Here is a 6,660-nt window from a genome sequence, read left to right as displayed (position 1 = left end):
GGGAAAGAGCTTCCTGTATATCAGAGCTCACCTAGACGTCTGCAAGGGCAGAAGTCCACACTGAGACTACAAAAACAACTCACCAAAGTTCATTTACAATACGCATGTTTTACAACCACGGCTGTAAAAAGGTTTGTAGTTGACAAGGAAGGGGGCCTTACAACCTTTCCACAAGTCTTTACAGTGTTTTCACTGTGTGATTGCTGTTAAAATATCTTAGAATTAAAAGGACACCACCGATTTTACTCATGAAGTCCAGTTTACTTGTTACAGTCTATTTCTCAGTCTGTAAAAAAAAAAAAAGTTAAAGTTGTATAATGTCTTTGGCCCTGAAGGGAGTCCTGGTGATGTCATCTCAGCTTGGGCTTGAGACTTAAAACAGAAAAGCTAAGTTATAAACTTGGAAGTGCAGGGTTTGAAAGAAACTGGCCTTGAGGAGGCAGAGGGGGTCTAATAAAAGATGCTATTGAGCTGCATCATGGAAATTGTAAGATTCACTGTTTTGTAGCATGTGGTTTTATATCTCAGACTCTGCTGCTTCGATTTTAGCCACTCTTGTTTAAAATCTGTCCCCCCAGCTTAATGGGAGTGCAATACCAAGTATTGTCCTAAAATACCCCTTTAGCCCTTTAGGACTTTTTTAATAGAAGGAGACTTGGCCAAGGCTGAATTACCAGCTGGGCAAAGTGGACAACTGCATTCAGGCCCCCAGATCCCCAGTTTTAAGCCCCAGGTTCACTGCATGCCAGTGGGTTAATTTAATTTATGGGACGTTTTCACTGAGGCATTGTCACAGTAAGGAAAGCACAGGTCTAAGATGATCAATTACTGAGTTCCATTTAGCTGCTTTAGTTTTAGTGTTTAGATAGTGTGCATGTTGGCTCACTGTCACATTATCACGACCTACTGGGACCTGTGTTTTTCAAGTCAAAATGTCTCCTGTGAAAAAAGCCAATTGTTCAGAAGAGGGGAAAGAATACAGCGAATTTCACAAGGCAAATATTTGACTCAATTTGACAAGAAATGACACCGGATTGGCAACCAATGCTTCAGAGCTCAATTCAGTAATAAAGCCTGGAGCAGGGCCGAGTCTATGGGAAGGTCCCATAGTCCCAGGTCTACATCCCTTTGCATCTAACAGGACTCAGAGTTCCTAGAAAACACATGCAGATGCTGGGAAGTAGCAACCAACAGTAAGACACGACAAGACAAGCTAAGTTTGGCTGTAGAGCACATATCATACTCAAAGGCATTTCAGCATTTTTATTAAATAAATAAATAAATAAACAAACACCAGATGGAGCATGAAACACTGCACTTCAAAGAATAATAAAAACATTCTGATGGAAATAAATGTGCAAGTGCAAGGCTGACAACTCTGAGTGCTCACCGCTCGGTCAAAGTGGAGAACATACACTTCAGACTTTAGTAGACTTTGCCTAGTTTCAAATCCAGTTTCATTTTCTCTGGAAGGATTTGCTCCAGCTCCGTGGTGCATAATAACTAAACAAGACAAATTCTTTGCATGATAGGAACACCTCACTAACGTTAATCCAAAATATGACAGGGGATGAGCCTCACTTCTGAAGTCATAGCAGATGTGTCACATGTGTCTTGGCTTTGACTACGGCTCAATATTCCTTCACATAACACACAGCGGGTCAGGTTTGTCTACTAAGAGTATTGTATATATGACCTGAATTAAAATAGGTCACCAGCAGATATTCTATATCCTCCATTTCATTCTCCACACATTTGCTCCTGCTGTGCATAGAGTCTTGGGACATTTTCTCATTTTTAATATTTACTTTATAATATGCTGACATGATATATTAAAGAGATTTCACAGAACAGTGAAAGATTCAGTACAGCACAATAAAAACTCTCTAAATATAATGCTTTTAGTGTTTACCTGCCATTCATATTTAAAACCAGGTCCCCACCACAGATAACAACACTGTGCAATTTCACTCTTCTGTTACAAAGCTGATCTGCTACGTTGCACCCGCTTGTTTGACTCAGAAAACAAAAAAAGAGAAAGAGAGATGCTGTTTTCATTGAGATCAGCCACAAAGATACTGAATGAGAGAGTAGTCAGATTTCCTTGGTGGCTGAGAACCTACATTGCAAAAATATCATCCAATCAAACTGACCTGGGAAACAGAAGCCAGATCAAGCGGGAGAAGATGTTCTTTGAACTCCACTTATATGGATATCAACTGAATATTTTAATATTTTTACAAGATGATGAATTTGCATCCCTTCCAAATTCAAGTTTTAACAACACATTTATCAGGTCATGCTTGGAGAAGACTAGATTTGATTTTTTTTTAAAGATTTTAAAAGTGTATGTTGTTGTTGATCGGCTTTTCATACATTTTGATATATCACATGCAGCTATGTATGCAACTAAATATGAGGAGCATTATGTAACAAAATGCAAAGAGCATAGTAATTATTGATAAATATGAGCCAGACTGCAGCAAGAGGCTTAAGCAGATGGTGATCTATTTATCAGCCTTTTTTTTTTTTTTTTTTTTTTTTGTGAGCATGGCCATTTTTTTTCAGTTGCCTGAAGTATAATCCCATCTACATTTTTAATTGTACAAAACATGAAATATTGAACCTGCAACTCTTCAATTCTTCAAGAGGATATTACTTTTTGCCCTCAATTATCAGAGTCTCTTAAAAGCTTATTGTGAAAACAGTGTTGCGTTCAGGGCTGTCTGAGCCTATTGTATCAAAGCTGTAAATTGGTCTTTTAAAACATTCAGAGAGATGTCTGGAAAAAGACCAGCGCTCAGGCATTTCCTCTGGAGTTATCTGCCCTCACATTCCATCTGAGATGAGGTTATCTGATATGTGAAGCTTTATGTGGCTTCTTATGACCACTCACATGTACATAGTTTATGCAAGCTCTTGTTTGTTTACACTGTGTATTATGGCATTCTATGCATTGTGCCGTATTCATTTGTTTTACGTTAGTCCAGCATTTATTTGGCTGGCGTGAGGTCTCAGACTGGGAGTCAAAAATCTCAGCAATGTCATTTATGGAGCACACTGTTTTAAACATCATTTTCTTTGACTGTGGAATTTAAGCTTTGCTCTTTTGAGTAAGATTCATGTCAACCAAAGCAAATGTTACATCTCAAAATTAAGATCTGACAAGAAGAAACAAATACATTTTAAATGAAGTTTGACCCTGGACATTCAGTATTTTATACGTTTGTGAGTTCAGAAGAGTTCAACATACCAGCATTAACAAATATCTCACCAAATGCTCATCAGCATTTCAACTCATGCTGTGTGTGCACATACGGGTTGCATGTGTCAGTGTGTTTACCATTTCTACCTCGCTGGATCAGCTCCTAGCAACTGTGGGTCTGAAAAGTCATATACACACAGTCAGTGGGCTTTCTCCCAGGAGTAACATGGCACGCTGCAACCAAGCCAGTGGTCCCTATAGCAACCCTTCCAACAACATCGAGTGAACAAGACAAACCAAATGGAAACAGGAGCAGGTGAAGATATCTGGTCCGAGTAGCCAGTGGAACCTTTGAGACAATGTCTCAAACTCAGTCCAGCCAGGCTCAACTCATAGCCTCTACACCTGCAGTTTTCTTTCTTGCTGAAATATGTGTGATGTTTAGATACTGCCGTCCACCAGGTTTTTGCTTTTCAGTGCACATAAATTCCATAGCTTTTTTAGCATACAGGATATTTTGCACATTTACTTATCGTAGATGAAAACATTAATTACACACTTTACACACGGACTACATTAAGATATGTGTGCTTTAATAATATCTGTGAGAGAGCACGAAGTTGCAGTGGTTTGTGACCTGGTAACTAAGTGAAGAGGACTAATAACAAAGTAGTGCAGTGTATGTTGACATCCTCACCAATTGTTATGTGTTGGTCTATTGCTGCTGTGAGTTGGTGGTATGAAGCCTTCCAGGAATGTGTGCTTTGTGTTGTGCAAGCCCCAGCCTGAACTCAGACTTGTATCTCACTCACTATTTACCTTAACCAGTTTGGGAGTTCGGGGGGGGGGGGGGGGGGGGGGGGGGGGCTGACACAGTATAAGATGGGAAAAAGACTTTCATCTCCAAAATGTGAGCCTGTTCATTCGTGACTATGGGAACAGAATGTTTCATATGGTTCACTAATTAAAAAAAATAAAAATCTACTAAGTTCAGTTAAGATATTTGGTTTAAAACCCTCAATATTATTATCAAGTGCAAAAGTACTCATGCAGACAGTAAAAATGCATAAATAGTCTGCAAACAAAAAAGAAGAAACCATACAGTGTTGTGGAATGTTTCAGGCTTTGATTACAGACCCAAACTTTTTTTCATACCCGAAATAGTGTTGAAAGTGTTGAATGGGGAGTTGAATCACATTCTGGCCTGATAGGACTCTTCCCACATTGTACATAGAGAATGCTGCCATCTAATGGCAGATTGAAGTATTGGATTTTAAACATTGGCTCCTAAAATGTGACACTGAGCTCAGTTGATAACTTGCACCCCCATCCTCCAACACCCCAAAATGTTGTAAAACAATAAAACAAAAAGTAAATTACATTAATAAAAAGAATCATTTTATCATTTATTTATGCACTATCCAAAAATGGAAACAGTAAGTTAAGAGCATGAGCTCATAGTTCCCCCACACAGAGTGACATGCCTTTTAATACAGGACTCACAGAGTAACAAAATATAAAGATTGGTTCATATCAATAATGCCTGTAAACACAGGAGAAAATGGGCCAATACTTTCAACTATCACAGATGAGAAAACTGTTGTCATGATGTGTATAATTATGAAAACACTCTTGATAAAAATAAAAAAAAAACACCCAAAAATGTTTGCAGTTTAAAGAGACAGAATTGAAAAAGTAACAAGACAAACATGCAAATAAAAAGCACAGACAGTTTTGTGGTGTTGCACCACTGGGATTCTATACCTCTGGCTTTGTCGCAGTTTGTAGCCATGGTAACTGAGAAAGACCAATGACCCTTTTCATTATGTGGCCTTTTATTACAAAGCATCATTTTCTCAGGGCCATAATAGAAAGTCTCCTACTTTGATAGAGACAAGCCGTCAGTCCCTGTGAGACGTGCTGCAGGAGTCAGTTGCAGACAGTTACACAAGAAGCAGTTTCATTATATGCATGGATTTATGCAGGTAGGTTGTGTTATTTGTTTTAGTCCCTGTGTACATATATGCACTTGTACATTCTTGATGAGGTATCATGTGAATTGCCATTATGATGATGTAGATGCTATTCTGTGGGCAACCTATAAGGTTACCAGCATGCCCTTTGTCTCTCCTTTGCGACAGTATGCTAATATCCTGTAGAGAAATCACTCATTGTGCTGACAGGCCACTTTATTCAGTGCACATGTCCCTTCCTCCTTGTCCTACAAGCAGCTGCCATTGCTTCATGGTCACTGTCTGCAGTCATGCACCAGCACATCTCAGCTTTGATTATTCTTCTTTGATGATTATTTCACAATGTTCTTACATATGACTCACTAATTGATTTCCTTTTTTTTTCATCCCCAGACCACTTTTTTCTTCTCCATTCTGGGTCTTGTTTGACATTTTACCTGATGGTAAAATGTGTCATGTCATGTTTAGTGCCACAGTTACGCCGGTTAATACAATATTTCTGCAACAATCACATTATTGCTCCAATGAGAGAATCATTTAAAAAAAATCTTTAAGTTTTAAAATGCATAACCTCACAGTCATGTTTTCAAGATCAGAGATCTGTGGGAGTGAGAAAGTTTTAGGTGGTGACAGAAGCAGAGTAAAAATATTAGCTGGTAGGAGCTGCTGCAGTATGTGGGCTACACTTCACACATTTGAGATGAATTGTTTTTAAAAAAAAATCAGTGTTATTATTTAAAACGTATGTTGCCTACAAGAGAGACACTTTTACATCAGGGTTTTACATTAAATAACACTTAATGTACATTTACTATAAAACATTTAATCTAACCATTTTCTTGAAACAGTGAGATTTACATTAAGTTGTCTGTTTCTTAGGTAAACATACTACAATCTAATGCCACAGCCCTAAAATGACCACCTCTCTAAAACAGTCACAAATGTAAACTGACCATCAAAACCCTCATGAAGGTAAAGTTTATTGCAGGACTGTTGTGTTAGACTGAATTTCTTCCAGCTAGATGTGCCTAAAAAGTGCCAACTGAGTGTATAGTGTGTGATAAATTGTTTTAACTGTGTAAAAAAAAAAAAAAAATCTGAAAATGACCCCCATGTAGTTGGCACCATACTACATAAAATCCCCTTTGAACAGTCTTTCTAACCTAAATATGTGATGTGATATGAGCTACACATGAACTTGAATAGGTCAGATTTTCTGACTTGTATCATTAGTTTTTACAGGCTTTACATTCATTACAGCTGATTATTATTATGATGATTATCATTATTATTATATCTGAGTGAATCCTACGATGCACGCCCTGTTGTTGCAGGGCAGGTGAGCAGCAGCTGCAGACACGCCTGTCAGCAGCGAGTGAGTGAAGGCAGATGAAGAGCTGCTGCTGCTGCTGGTCCAGCCCTCTCCTTCTCCCTCTTCTTCTCATTCTCCTCGTCCTCCTCTCACCGCCGCCGCCACCGCAG

Source organism: Toxotes jaculatrix, chromosome 15 (genome assembly GCF_017976425.1).
Source record: "Toxotes jaculatrix isolate fToxJac2 chromosome 15, fToxJac2.pri, whole genome shotgun sequence".
NCBI classification, from domain to species: Eukaryota; Metazoa; Chordata; class Actinopteri; family Toxotidae; genus Toxotes; species Toxotes jaculatrix.
This window is presented reverse-complemented; position numbering follows the sequence as displayed.